Consider the following 14,551-nt stretch of genomic DNA (forward strand, 5'->3'; position numbering starts at 1 on the left):
AATGCAGGGGTGTCCAAAGTGCGGCCCAGGTGCCTTTTGCAGCCCGCGGCTGTTTTCCACCACTGCTAAAATTAAGAAATCAAGAGTCATTTTCGAAGAAGGGAAAGTCAAAATATTACTTTATTTATTCATATTATTTTCCAAAAATTACATCTTTACCGGTTGTTTTGTTTGTTTTTCATAACAGAGATTTCTTTAATTATGTATGCCACTAAAACGATGTTATATTTCCTCATCATATTACGACATTATTCCCGTAAAATTACGACTTTTCACACCTTAGTTCCACCTTTTTTTTGATGGTTTTTCCATTGGTGGTCTTTTTTTTTTTTTTTACATTTTTCAAATATTTCAACTTTTACGTGCTTTTTGTCCCAGTGATATAATACACCTTGAGGTGCAACCTAGACACATCGTCAGTGAACGGACCTGGTGTCATCGGGTGTTTCGGGTCTTAGGTCCAGACACCCTCTTCCAAGCGACCCAGCCGGGGATGATCAGCCCCCGACTTGTGTCTAGGTAGCAAAACTCCGCCACTCCTCACCCCTTTTAATCCAGAGCCACCTGGAAGCTTTCTCAGCAGCTTCCAAGATGTTTTTTATTGATGACTCTTTGTTTCTGCTGCCCACAGATCCCAAAGAGACCCAGGACCCGATATAGGGATTGCCCTGCAAAGCCCCTGCAGCCTACTTCCACAGGCTCGCAGCGGGCCTTCCATCCCTGCCTCCGACATTCCTCCACCAGAGATGCATACTTGGCTCTCTTCCTCTCTTGTGCCTCTTCCATCCTGTCTTCCCAGGGGACTGTCAACTCCAAGATCACCACCTGCTTGGTAGCCCTGGACATCAGGACCACGTCTGGCCTGGGTAATGATGTCCGGGAACTTCAGCTGCCTTCCTAGGTCAACCAGGAGCTGCCAGTCTCTTGCTGTAGAGAGAAGCCCTCCCTGCGCCCTTGGATGGAGCTGAGGCTTCTCACCAGCGCGAACAAAAGCGATGGAATGCTTTGTGGGATTTTGTGCCTTGCTTGAGCTGATGGCGGTACAGATGGTATCTGCCACTGCTTGCAGGACCTTGTCGTGGCGCCAGCGGTATCGTCCATCTGCCAAGGCCTTGGAGCAGCAGCTCAGAATGTGTTCCATCGAACCCCTCTTCCTGCAGAGTTGACAGGTAGGTGAGTCTGCCAGGCCCCAGGTAAAGAGATTGGAGGGGCTTGGGAGGACGTCATAAATTGACTGAACCAAGAACTTGATACGGAATGGATCCGATTTCCACATATCTGCCCAAGTGATCTTCCGGTCAGCAGTCTGTTCCCACTTGGTCCAGGCCCCCTGCTTGCCCATGCCCACCATCCTGCTGAGGCGAACTTCCTCTTCTTCTGCCCGCACCTCCCCCTGAATGAGATCTCGCCTCTCCTTCCCCCTGGCTTTGGCGTAGGAAGGTGTTGGAATGTTCCCGAGCCCAGCTCGCCCAGATGCCACCGTGCCCACCAGGATGTTGTGCTGCAGCCTCGCCTCGGCTCGGGTGACCACTTCCTGGGCACGCCATTTCTTTCCTGTTCGGACCTCCACTCCCGCTGAACAGACCTTAGTGTCAGAGGAGTCTTGGTAGAGCAGGACCTCTCTGGCTCTGGTGACCTTGAACTCCTCCACAAGGCTGCTAAACGGAAGCTGCAGCTTGGTGTTCCGGCCATAGAAGGCTATGCTGCTGAGGCTCTTTGGGAAGCCTAGCCACCTGCGGAGGAAGTGGTTGATCGTCCTTTCGAAGTTATCCACGGTGGTAATGGGAATTTCGTAAACCAGAAGAGGCCAGAGAAGACGGGGCAGAATTCCGTGCTGGTAAATCCAAGCCTTGAATTTTCCAGGGAGTCCCGACTTGTCCACGGCAGAAAGTCATGCGCTGAGGTCATCAGAGGTTGACTGGCGAGCTGCAGAGTCCTTTAGATTGCTGGTGAAGAGCTTCCCCAAACTTTTCACCGGCTTCTCAGACACGGATGGAATTTCAGTATCCCCCAGAGCAAAGCGGAACTTGTCTGTCACCTTGCCTTTCCGAAGAACAAGAGACCTGGATTTGGCAGGTTTGAAGCTCATTCTTGCCCAAGAAATTAGCTTTTCGAGGCCTTTGAGGACCCACCTGCACCCGGGTACTGATGTCGTGGTTACCGTCAGGTCATCCATGTAGGCTTGAATTGGGGGCTGACGGGTCCCAGATCTTGACAAGGGGCCTCTGCACTCCCCTTCTGCTGATTTTACTAGCATTGTCATGGCCAACGCAAACAGGGTTACGGAGATGGTACAGCCTGTGATGATGCCCTTCTCAAGACGGTGCCATGCTGATGATGAAGACCCAGATGACACCCTCAGACTAAAGTTGTTGTAATAGTCAAGGATGAGACTCCGGATCTTTTCTGGGACATGGTACTTGGTCTGGGACACTTCCACTAGCTTGTGCGGGATCGATCCGTATGCGTTAGCCAAGTCTAGCCAAAGCACTGCCAGGTCACCCTTGCTTTCCTGCGCTTCCCTGATAAGCTGAGTGACCACACCGGTGTGTTCAATGCAGCCTGGTATGCCGGGGACGCCTCCCTTCTGCACAGAGGTGTCAATGAAGTTGTTTTTCAGGAGGTATCCAGTGAGGCGGTTGGCAACTATCTTGAAGAAGATCTTGCATTCTACGCAGAGGAGTGAGATGGTCCTGAATTGCTCAATGTTGGTAGCATCTTCTTCTTTGGGGATCCACACGCCCTCTGCAAACCTCCACTGCTGTGGCACCTTCCCATTCCTCCAAATCACCCTCAGGATTCTCCAAAGCCGCTTCCGAAGCCTTGGACACTGCTTGAAGACCTTATACGGTACTCCATTCGGTCCTGGTGCTGAAGATGCTCTGGCTGCCTTGACGATCTCCTCCACCTTCTTGAGTGTGGGTTATTTAATGTCAAGTAGGGTGTTACAGTGCCCAAGGTCTTGCTCCCTCCTGCTGTCACCATAGGTGTTCCTTAGGAAGTGATTGATCTCCTCCTCAGGACAGGAGAGGTGGCCACTGCGCTTCTGCCCCAGCAGTTTCTTTGTGAAACCAAACGGATTGGAAATGAAAGCACTGCGTTTTCGTGCCTTCTTTCTCCCACACTTCCTGTGCCATTCTGCACGCCACAGGGTGGTTAGCCTCCTGCACACTATGTCTCGAAGCTCTGCCAGCGCCTCCTTTTCTTCCTCGCTTGCCATTCTGTACTGGCTCCTCAACATCTTCAGCTCTTTCCTAAGTTGAGTGATCTTCCCTTGCCGGCGGTTTGGGATTGGTCTTGCTGTGGTCTTTGTGGTCTGTTGTTCCTTAATGCCAAATCTCTCTGATGCAGTGCTTATTATGATGGTGCTCATTGTCTGGAGTTGTCTTCCCGCATCTCCCTTGGCTATTGCTTCCAGGGCTGTGTCTGCATCTTCATCAAATTGACGCCACTCGGACTCTTTGTTGGTGGCTGGCCACAGAACCCGATGATGTTCTGATGGTCTTCTCTGAGGGGAAGCATGTGGTGCTTGGAGATTCTGAGCACTGTGGGGTGACTCCGGGCACGCAATCTCCTCCGTCTCACCAGGTGCTGTAACAGGTACAGACACTGTGCGTTGCACCACTTGCGTCCTCAGGCAGCCCACCTTGGTCTGATGGATCTTTAGACCTCTCAGGTTCTTGCAAACCTTGCCGCATCTGCAGACAGCACTCACAGTCATATGTCCGTTAGCTAGGGTCGTTGCCTGTATATCCATCCTATATTTCTCATTAGGGTTTTTCGTAGAAAGTTGTGGGTGCTTCCTCTCGAAAGCTGCAGGTTGGGCTGCTAACCCTCCCTGCCCCGGTTGCCGTCTCTCCGAGCTGCCCACTGTCTCTCCAGTTGTCCCCACACTATTCGCAGTTGTCATCCGGCCTTTCCCGGACGTCAATGGCATTGCCATGTTGAGCTAGTGATATAATACACCTTGAGGTGCAACCTAGACACATCGTCAGTGAACGGTCCCATAATATTTTGACTTTATTGTCATAATATTATTCGTATTAACTTATTTTGCCACCTAAGTTTCCTATTTTTTGTTTTACTTTGTGTCTCATATGCCGACTTCCGAAAAGAGCGCCTTTTCTCTTGAACAGTTCAACTTTAATTTTAATTAATTAATTAACTTTTATTTTAATAATGCCATTTTTTTTTCCTCACAATCTCATGACTTTACTCTTGTAAATTATTACTTTTTTTCCTTGTAACATTATGACTTTATCCTCCTAACATTTCAGTTTTATTCTTGTACAATTACTGCTGTTTTTTTTCCATTTTTGTTGATTTAAAAAAATAAATTCTTGTTTAATTGTATTTTTACAATGTGCCATGGGCCAATAAAAAAAAAAAAACAACAACAACAAAATACAAAGACAAAAAACCCTCAATGAAATAACAAAAAGCTATGAAAACGTAACATTATCTTGATGTTTTTACTCGGAGTCTCGTTTAGTCGTTTAGTCCGGCAGGCTTTAATATACTAAGAGGTCAAAACAAAGATGGCGGAAATGAAACAAAGACCCCCGCGGTGTCCTTTGAGTGACCACTTAATGCATTAATGCATGTACGCGTGTAAGTATTAATGCTTTTGTACATGCATGCAAGGAAAATCCATCGACAGATGCAGAAGTCCAAAGCCGTCATCTGGCGGCTAACGTGGCTAATGCACAGTATGCACTGCTACTTCCAGGTGGTACCCATCACCTTAAGCCTCCTATAGGTGCAGGAGGTGTAGTGGAATCAAAGTGGGATGAAAAAACATGACCATCTGTGGCTGTAGGCAACCTCCTTGTGTTGCATTCAGGTTGAAGGATGAAGTTCATTATAAATTCCAGCATCAAGGCAGGCTTTTCTATCATCTCTGATGTTTGTTTTTTTTTAAACAACCCACAATGCATTGTGCTTAACTGCACTTCCTGTGACCTGAACACGCCCACATTCGCTAAGGGCCCGAATGAGATAAATAAGTCAACACAGCTTTATATTCTTGCTATGTTTGGGCCCGCCTCCTCTCAAACAAGGTGGAAACATTCTTCCTATACTGACATTTAAAGTGCATTTGATACCCACCACCCCCCGCCACCAGCCGCTCTCCCACACCTTGACATTTGGTCCATAAATAAAATATAGTGTGGATTTCAAAAGGAAAGAAATCCTGCCCATCAAGAAAGAAAGTGACACAAAGAGGCTTTTACTCGAAGGAAAAAGGCTGCTCACGCAACATGCTCACTGGATACTTCATTGGGTGACATCCCATACTAAAATACTGCATTTCCAAAGGTAATGACGCTCTAGTACTTGGCACTGCATCATTCTTGGAGCTGAGAGGGTCAACATATTCTTGCATAACCTGAATATCGACAACAAATAATAATAATGATAATAATAATCGTAATAGCAGCATGTCGGCAAGTCCATGTAGTGTAATATTCAGCGTCTGGACTTTCGACTTCATATTCCAGTTAATGAGCCCTGGAGGTAAATGTGATATTATTTAGGACACTGAGACCGCTTCATTCCGAGCCCATTTGCAAACAATAGCTTGGCACACGCCGACCGCCTCTCCGTGCGGCCCGATTGGTCGGGAAGAGCAAATCCGTTTGTGTTTAAGCACATCTGTTGGTTGGCCACACCGTGGGAATTCAGAGCATAATCACCCTGTGAAGGCAGCGGGGAGGGAGGGAGCTAAAGCCGAGTCCCTGGCACGTCTGCGTCTCCTCTCATCGTGACGTCCAAGTTGGCTCGCCACCGCCGACGGGACGGACCCGGGCGCTTATCCCGCCGCATCGGAGCGAGCCGGAATGGCAGGAGAAGCGACTTTGTCACACTTGCCACGGGAAAAACAAACACAAACAATGCTTTCCTACCTGGATTTAATCTCGAAATATGTCGTGTCATTTAAGCGGACGCCGTTTTTACGCAGCTGTTGTCGAACAATAGCTCACAGTGAGGTCAAAGTTCATGTTATTATTTCATGTTAGCCTTCTTCACTTTTACTGCAGGGCTTTTTTAGGGAACCATATACAGTAACTTAGTGGGTGGCTTCATTTGTCCAAAAATAAAAATAAAAATAAAAAAAGTAATCATAGAATAGATGTACATAATATGTATATGTATGTAATAGTAATAATTTTTAAAAATAAATTATTATTATTATTGTTTCTATTAATAATAAACATCATCACCATTATTAATATGATAATATACATAAGTTAGGATATACATAATGATAATCGTAATTGTCTTTATTATAATATGCTGAAAATTATATTATTGTAATATTATATTTAATGATTCTTATTAATAATAACACCAATATTTACAGTAGAGTATGTTTTTATTTTGTGACCTCCAGTTCATGTACTGCATTTTTCCCACCCTTTGACTTCAGTGAAGGTGGAGCAGCGGGGCACACCCGCCCGCTACCTGTAATTAGGATTCTATTTAGCTCAACTGGAGGCAAGCTCGTTGCCAATTTGTGTCCGTGTTCACAAATGTTCCTTTTCGTACCTGCAACTTTCTAGTGTCATGAGGCTTTTGGAGTTTTCCGTGCATTCTGCTGAATCTCCTGTTGCTTTTTGCAGCGGCAAAACTCTTTTGCTCTTTTTGCAACCCCAGGCCTTCACTCTATGGTACAGCTTTGTACTTTGTCGTATTGACATTTTGTTTATTGAAGACTTTATTAATCAGACCGGCCACCGTGTCTTTGCATTCTGGGGTAACGCTGCGGGAACTACACTTCATTATTATTATTATTATTATTATTATTATTATTATCATTTTTTGGTATTTATTTCCAGCTTTATTGAATAGTAATTGGAACCTGATTCGGTGTGCTCCCACCGGTTTCTCCCCCCTTCTCGTTAGTGTGAAATGTGTTCCCTTTCGCCTGAAAACTGCAAGCAAAAGCCGCCCAGTGTTAGCCGGCGACGCTAATCTCTCCATGCGACTCGTTGACGTCATTGCGCAGCAACAAAGTATGGCACAACTAGAATGGAAGATTTTAATGCACATTTCTAAATCTGATGGTGTCTTCTATCATACAAGGCAAACAGAGTTTCCCCTTTAATGGACTGCGCCCCCCCCCAGGCCATCCTCGCTCAATATCCCGACATCCCTTCAGGCTAACCACTTCATCTCTCCACTGTACTTAATGTGTTTCTCTCTCCAAACTTTGCACCAGCTGCCTGTACGGGCAGCACACAAGTAATATGGTCTCATTTCTTCCTTCTTTCTCGCTATACCGCCGCCATGGCCGCAGCCTGTGGCGCTGACGCCGTCTGTGAGGAGCGATTACCAGCAAAGATGGCTGATCAAATTGTCAAATCATCCAAAGTTTAAGACACTTGTTGGCCTCTACCTGCAGCAAATGTGACCTCATTTTGTGTGTCAGGACAATTTATCCACTTTTTGCAGACTGGGGGACCTGATGGGAGTTGAAATCAAATTGCTGTTTTTTCTCCTTCCTCAGCCCCCTCCTCCCATCGGAATGCTATTTTTCATGCGTGAAATTAAATTTGAGGTCTTAAACAGTGGTCAGGAGTATCTGCAGGCTCACTTTCATTAGGCGGCTTGCCGAGTCGTCGTCGTTCGTGGCAACCTGCATTGTCTCGCCTTTAATTAGCGCTCCATTAAGCGCAAAATAGCCCACCCCCGAGCCCCCTTCCTCTTGCTTGCCCTACTGATTGAGAGATCCAAGAGATTGAGCTCAGTCTCAGACAGACTTATTTAACGGCGACATGTTCCAGAACATGCGGTCCCCCGACACAACGTCTGGTCCAAGCAAAAAAAATAAACAATGAAATGCTGGTGCTGCAGGAGTGTGTTTATTTTGGGTGTGCAGCTGTAGTGACGAGCATAACGTATGGCGTGTGCCTTTAAAAATACATACGGCATGACTTCTTAATGAGAGGGAACACAATACGATGATGTTACGGGCAAAATGTCTGCTTATGTTGCTGGAAAGTAGAACGCATCCCAGACATATTTGGCCTCCAAGCCTTCTGCGTGAACATAAACCAAAAAAAATGGCCACAGTGTGGACTTTTTCTCCATTAACGTCACACAGTGAAATGTGAAAAAAAACAACTCTTATCCTCCTAAACCACTGCACACAAACAGGTGAAAATTTGCCAGCACGTGCGCTCCTACTGTGTTGCCCGTGCTATTATTTTCCTCATAAATACACCACATGGTGGTGCTGTTATTAAACCCTATGACTTGAAATTTCTCACACAGCTCAGCAAAGCAACCAACTGTAACTTCAGGGTGTTTAGCCGCATCACTGCCAAATTTGGTACACACCTTTAGGGGACTGACAAGCACATGTGTGTCAAACTAGAGTACGATTGGATGAAAAACATGGCCGCCATCAAGCTAAATTGTCCATAAACCAGTGACCATTTGTCTCATGATTATAAAGCTTTGGGATATCCGCAGAGTAATCCCTCATTTATTGTGGTTAATTGCTTCCAAACCTGACCATGATAAGTGAAAGGAGGATTCCTTAATTATAAATAGAATATTTTTGTAGTTCGAGCATGGCCTTCTAAATATATTTTTTTTAACATTATTAGAGCCCTCAAGACATGAAATAACACCCCTATAGTCACCTTTGCACTCATATTACCCAATATAGTAGACAAAATAAGACATAAATAAAACTCATGCTGGTGTCTGTTGCTGTAAATTTGTTTCAGTGCTAGAGGAGCTGAGTTGGGGGCGGACAGGAAGTTACGCCGGGGTTTCAGAGTTGAGTTTTAGCTTGGCCGCAATAGTAGCCAGTGATATGGATTATTGTGCCTTTTGTGAGATAATTAAAACTTGCAATCTTGTTCCAGCGATTAAGTCTGGTGCCAGTGTGTCTCACTAAACATTACTGACACCTAGTGACCAGTGTAGGTTTATATACAGTACATATACATACATACATACATACAGTACAGGTGTATGTAGATATACAGTATGTACTGTACATATCATTCACAGTGTCTTTGAATGTGTCTTCTCCGAATGTCTTACATTTGTACTTGACTTCATTTAGTCATTTAGTGTGAGTGTTAATTTTTCGGTGTTGATGAGAATCTCCCCCGCGACCCTCAAGAGGAGAAGCGGTATAGAAAATGGATGGATGGATGGATGATGAGAATCTTGAAGTTGGAGTGTCAATCTTACACTATTTGGAGTAAATCTAACACTGCATTTTCTTAAAAATGTTAAATTTAACACTGGATCATGAAAGTGTTGTAGTTAAAATGGAGTGTTGAAAATGTTCAAATCTTGTTAGTGTCACAATAAAGACATTCACAAGACTTCCACACTCCATTTAACACCTAACAGTGTTCAAGTCTTAAGCTCCGCCCACGGACATTTCATTTAGACTCCACCCCTCACTGCACGTTGCTGAAATGAAAAGCAGATGGAAGAAGTTGGCAATTAGGAATCATTTTGCATCAGTAGGTAAGTAAACGTTTAAATAGATCAACTACTGAATTATGTTCTACCTGGACGGTCGCACATAAAAAACGTTAGCCTTTGTTGTCTTTAAGACGAATAAACTGTGAGGCAGCTGTTTTCATCCAAAGCCTTTGCTAATGTTCGCTTGTTTTTTTTTTTTTGCGAAGTTATATTTTCTATTTAGTGTTGCTGTGAGCTGAGTTGGCACTGACGTTTGGCAACGTTTGGCAAAGTACACTACGTGAACGCTACGTTATATCTTCATTATACTGTCTTCATTTTGAATGAGCTAATGACTAACTAGCTAAGTGGCACAAGGAGCACATGCCCCCCACACGTAGGCCTCGCCGGCCCACAGCAAAGGACTTGATAGCCTGTACAAGATATCAAGGTTGGGCAACTGTAATTGTTTCTGTAACTTAAAAACAATAGTCAGGCATGTGTTGGAAGTAAACTACACAATTTTTGAGAATGATGCATCTTTTTCTTCTTGATTCACAGCAAACCTTTCCTTGAGTCTTCACATTCATGTGGTAAGTAATATCTTTTTTTTATCCCTTTTATTGCTATTATTATTTCATTTTGAACCCTTTTATCACAATACCGTGATAAAAGAGTTCAAAATGAAATAATGTACAAAGTTATAGTTAATTATAATTTATTATAATTATAACTAATTAAGAATAAGAAAATAAATCAACCAATCAGTACTGATTGGTTGATTTATTTTCTTATTCTTAATTTTTTTTTCATCTTATTTTGTGTTTTAAAAAATAAAGATATTTGAGAACATTGGAATGTTTTTATCAGAGCTTTTCTTGTGGAAATCCTGATGCGGCCCAGCCTCAGCCAGACTCTGCCTCCAGTGGCCCCCAGGTAAATTGAGTTTGAGACCCCTGTGTACCTTGTTAAACTGGGATATGTCTCTTTGAATGCCTTGTCTGACAGAATACAGAGCTTTAATTATGGTTACTCAGAACGTAAAAACAAACCAAGTTGGTTAAAAATGGGTAAGAGCAAACATTTGGGTCTGAATGCTGCCCAGTCATGGTGTCTTCTACGTAACGCTCCACTTATATTTGGTGATGTCCTTAAAAGGAATAATGATCACTGGAACTTCCTCCTCCTTTTGATACAGATTGTCAACATAGTGTTTTCCTACACCATAACTGATGGAATGATCATTTACTTGAAACATCTGATGAGTGACCACCACACTCAGTTCAAAGCATTGTTTCCTGATGATACACTATCTTCCTTGATGATACACTATCCAAGATGCATACAAAAAATTGGCCCTCTTATCCGTATGTGGTGCATGCGTTTTGAAGCCAAACACAATTTTTTCAAAAGGTGTGGTAAAGATTTTTTAAATCTCACAAAGTCGTTGGTACAGCGGCAGCTGGCATTTCACTATGAAAATGATTGTTTTAGAAGATCTGCATTTGGCCCTACAACATCAAAAACAATCTGCAACTTGAAAGGCGGGGAGGAACGTGGTCAGGCATGATGTCTGCAAGCATCTTCCAAGTGTGTCAAGTACCAACTGGGTGAGAAGTTACGGTACAGAGTACCATGTTGGTTTGTTCACATGTACTGGATGTAGCTTTGATCTACCTGTGTTCAAGAAGATCTGTGATATAACAATACACAAAGAATGTGCTTACATAATAGCCTGTAATGTAGAAACGATGTACGATGATGACCTGTTTAACACGTACTGCATAGAAGACCAAACGCTTGAGTTTTCTGTCATGTGTTTAAATGAACTGACTCATTTCAGACCATTTGACAAGCAGTGCTCCAATGACAATTGTCAAAGAGCATACATAGTGCCCTACTGTTGTGTCATTTAAGCTACTGCCTGTTGTAAATGTATTTGTTGTATAAAAAAAAATTATGAAGCCATCAACTAGTGTCACATTTTAGATTTTTTATTTTTTAATTGTAAAGTAGTATATTAACACTCATATAGTGTTAATGTTGCAACTCCTTTGAGAGTATTTAAATAACACTATAAGAGCTAAATGACTCTTAAGATAATTAATTTGTGACACCTCACACTAGTGTTAAAAAAATGCAACACTGGTCAGTGTCGAGGAGTGTCAAATTTTAACTATATAAATAGTTAATATTGACTCTACAATGGTGTAAAAATGGCTACACTTTCAAAAGTGTTAAAATAACACTTTGTCGAGTGGACCCCATTTTGAAAGTGTTGAGATTAACTCCTACAGTGTCAATTTAGGCCTGTTGAACTTGCTGTATATATGCTTGAAAATGCTTCATTTAGGTAAAAAATACACAACTTATGCATATTTTTGACTACTAATAGGCTGTATTCCACCCCAAAACAGCATGATGTATTAATACGTGATAGAGTGAAGCCAAAGTTGTGCGGTATTACAGTATCACACGTCAGCATTTTGACCAAAACCCGCCACAAATGTCACTTATAGTCCTACATTCTTTGGCCGCCAGTAACATCAATCATCTCAGTGGTGAAAAATACTGTATTTACTCAACTTCAACAAAAAGGCCATAGCAACTCATGACTAATAGATACTTCCATCCCCCTTAATGGGAAGTGGCTGCATTTTGGATGGGGGGGAGCCCAAAGTGTCCCCTTCTGGTCTGACAAAAAAAAAACCTCCCCCGAGAGGACGAGTCAGTCAGTCTTGCCTGGAGCTCCATGATGCAGAGAAGAGAGCCCCCCCGCTGATTGCATTAGCACAGTGCCTAATAGGAGATGCACCTGAGCCCCCCACTTCCATCCTAAACACTGCGAGGCAGTCCTGGATGCTCCGGATGATAAAGCAGAAGCATCAAGAAGCGACATAGAAATGAGATAAAGATCAATTGTGCGGATCAATAACATGTTTAGTGGCCCAAAAGAAGCATATGCAAGCTGGACACATACTGTACTGTAATGATAATCAATGCAAACACATACAGCGTTATCTTGAACAATGCTATAGTTACATTATCTGCATACAGTAGGTCCTCACATTGACATCACATTTAATGGACTTGTCTTGTGTATATTTATACTTCCTGTCTCTTTATTTGAAAATGAATGGCAAAGTTCTCATAAGATGTCGGTCAGAATCCACTTATAGATGATGAAAAATAATACTGATAATTTCAGTTTGCTGTTTCTCCAGGTCCAGCACGTTTGGTAGTCATCACCTCCGATGCAATATCATGCATGGTTGCCAGCTGGCTAACTCAATTGGTAGCACTGCAGGTTAATGGTGCAGGGGATCGGGGTTCAAATAGCCGTCAGGGATGCTCAACAAGTGATGGAAGCGTTGGCCATCCAGCTACAGGTATACTTTTTGTCTAGAAAAAGACAAATGGCTTCCTTGCTCTTTCACCAGCTCCAGCATGTATGGTAGTCATCACCTCCGATGCAATACCATGCATGGTTGCCAGCTGGCTAACTCAACTGGTAGCACTGCGAGCTATAGTGCAGGGGATCTGGGTTCAAATCCTGGTCAGGGGTGCTCAACAAGTGATGGAAGCGTTGGCCATCCAGCTACAGGTATACTTTTTGTCTAGAAAAAGACAAATGGCTTCCTTGCTGTTTCGCCAGGTCCGGCATGTATGGTAGTCATCTCCTCCGATGCAATATCATGTATGATTGCCAGCTGGCTAACTCAGCTGGTAGCACTGCAGGCTATGGTGCAGGGGATCCGGGTTCAAACCTGGTCAGGGAAGCTCAACAACTGGCTTGGTGCTGCTTTCCCAGTTGGTGTGAGAGAGAAAGTGGAACAAGAATTTTGTGCTAAGTTTTTTTAAGTACAATAAGAGAACTTATAAAAAGGCCCGCTGGCTACTCCTACCCACCCCACGCCCACGCCAACGCCCTCCCTCCCCCCACCCCCCACCCCGCTCCACCCCCCCGCGCCTTCGCCCACGCTGCCCCCTGTTTTTCCTATACGCCTACTTCTCCTTTTATGTTGACTCCACCCAGCTGGACAGATCTCTGAGGCACCTCCTTAAACTTTCCCTGGATCATCCTGGAGGCGGGTCCTTTCGCCGTCTTCGTGTGTTACCATAAGTAACGTTGAGGGTGACCCTACATATATGGTGCCACATCAATCGCCAACTGGGAATGCAACTCCCTATCACATGTTAGGCGGCCCTGACCGGGATTTGAACCCCGGTCCCCTGCACCGTAACCCTCGGTGCTACCAACTGAGTTAGCCAGCGGGCTGAAGCTCCCAGTATTGTATCGGTAGTGATGACGACAATATGTGCTGCACCTGGACAAAGGAGGGCATGCCATTTGTTTTTAGACAAAACCAAATACAACCACAAGCTTGGTTTTGAACACTGATCACCTGCACTCCAGCCTCCGGTCCTACCAGTTGAGTTAGCCAGCTGGCAAACCTTCCACATATTGTATGGAAGGTGATGAGGACCTGGATAAATAGCAAGGAAGCCATTTGTCTTTTTCTTCACAAAACAAGTAGATGTAGCTGGATGCACATTTCCATCTATCTTGACCGGGTTTTGAACCCTCATCCCCTGCATCACAGCCTGCGGTCCTACCAGTTGAGTTAGCCAGCTGGCAACACTTCCTGAAATTGTATCGGAGGTGATGAGGACATTCCGTGCTGGACCTGGATAAGTAGCAAGGAAGCCATTTGTCTTTTCTTCCTATGGAGTTAGCCTGCTGGCAAACATGCATTTTTCTATCAGTGCTGATGACTACAATACGTGCTGGATGGGGAGAAATTTGTTTTTAGACAAAACAGTTTGGCCAACTGGGAAAGCAACTCCCTATGACATATTGGGTGACCCTGACCAGGATTTGAACACAGATCCCCTGCACCGTAACCTGCAGTCCTACCAACAGAGTTAGCCTGCTGGCAAAGAGGCATGATATTGTATCGGTAGTGATGACTACAACAAGTACTGGACCTGGAAAATATTTGTTTTTAGACAAAACAGATTGGGCAACTTGGAAAGCAACTTCATATGACATGTTAGGTGACCCTGACCAGGATTTGAACACTGATCCCCTGCATCGTAACCTGCAGTCCTACCA

The 14,551-nt window shown here is 44.1% G+C and overlaps 1 long non-coding RNA gene and 1 pseudogene across 1 annotated transcript; one reads left to right on the forward strand and one right to left on the reverse strand.

Annotated features, from left to right (window-relative positions):
• Positions 1 to 497: 497 nt before the first annotated feature.
• Positions 498 to 3,721, reverse strand: LOC129174408 (uncharacterized; annotated as a pseudogene).
• Positions 3,722 to 9,441: 5,720 nt separating this feature from the next.
• LOC129174207 (uncharacterized) lies at positions 9,442 to 11,208 on the forward strand. Its single transcript, XR_008567383.1, has 4 exons — positions 9,442 to 9,498; positions 9,997 to 10,028; positions 10,306 to 10,371; positions 10,930 to 11,208. It is a non-coding gene; the product is annotated as an uncharacterized LOC129174207 (long non-coding RNA).
• The last annotated feature ends 3,343 nt before the right edge of the window (positions 11,209 to 14,551 follow it).

The sequence above is a fragment of the Dunckerocampus dactyliophorus genome, chromosome 21, assembly GCF_027744805.1.
Source record: "Dunckerocampus dactyliophorus isolate RoL2022-P2 chromosome 21, RoL_Ddac_1.1, whole genome shotgun sequence".
NCBI classification, from domain to species: Eukaryota; Metazoa; Chordata; class Actinopteri; order Syngnathiformes; family Syngnathidae; genus Dunckerocampus; species Dunckerocampus dactyliophorus.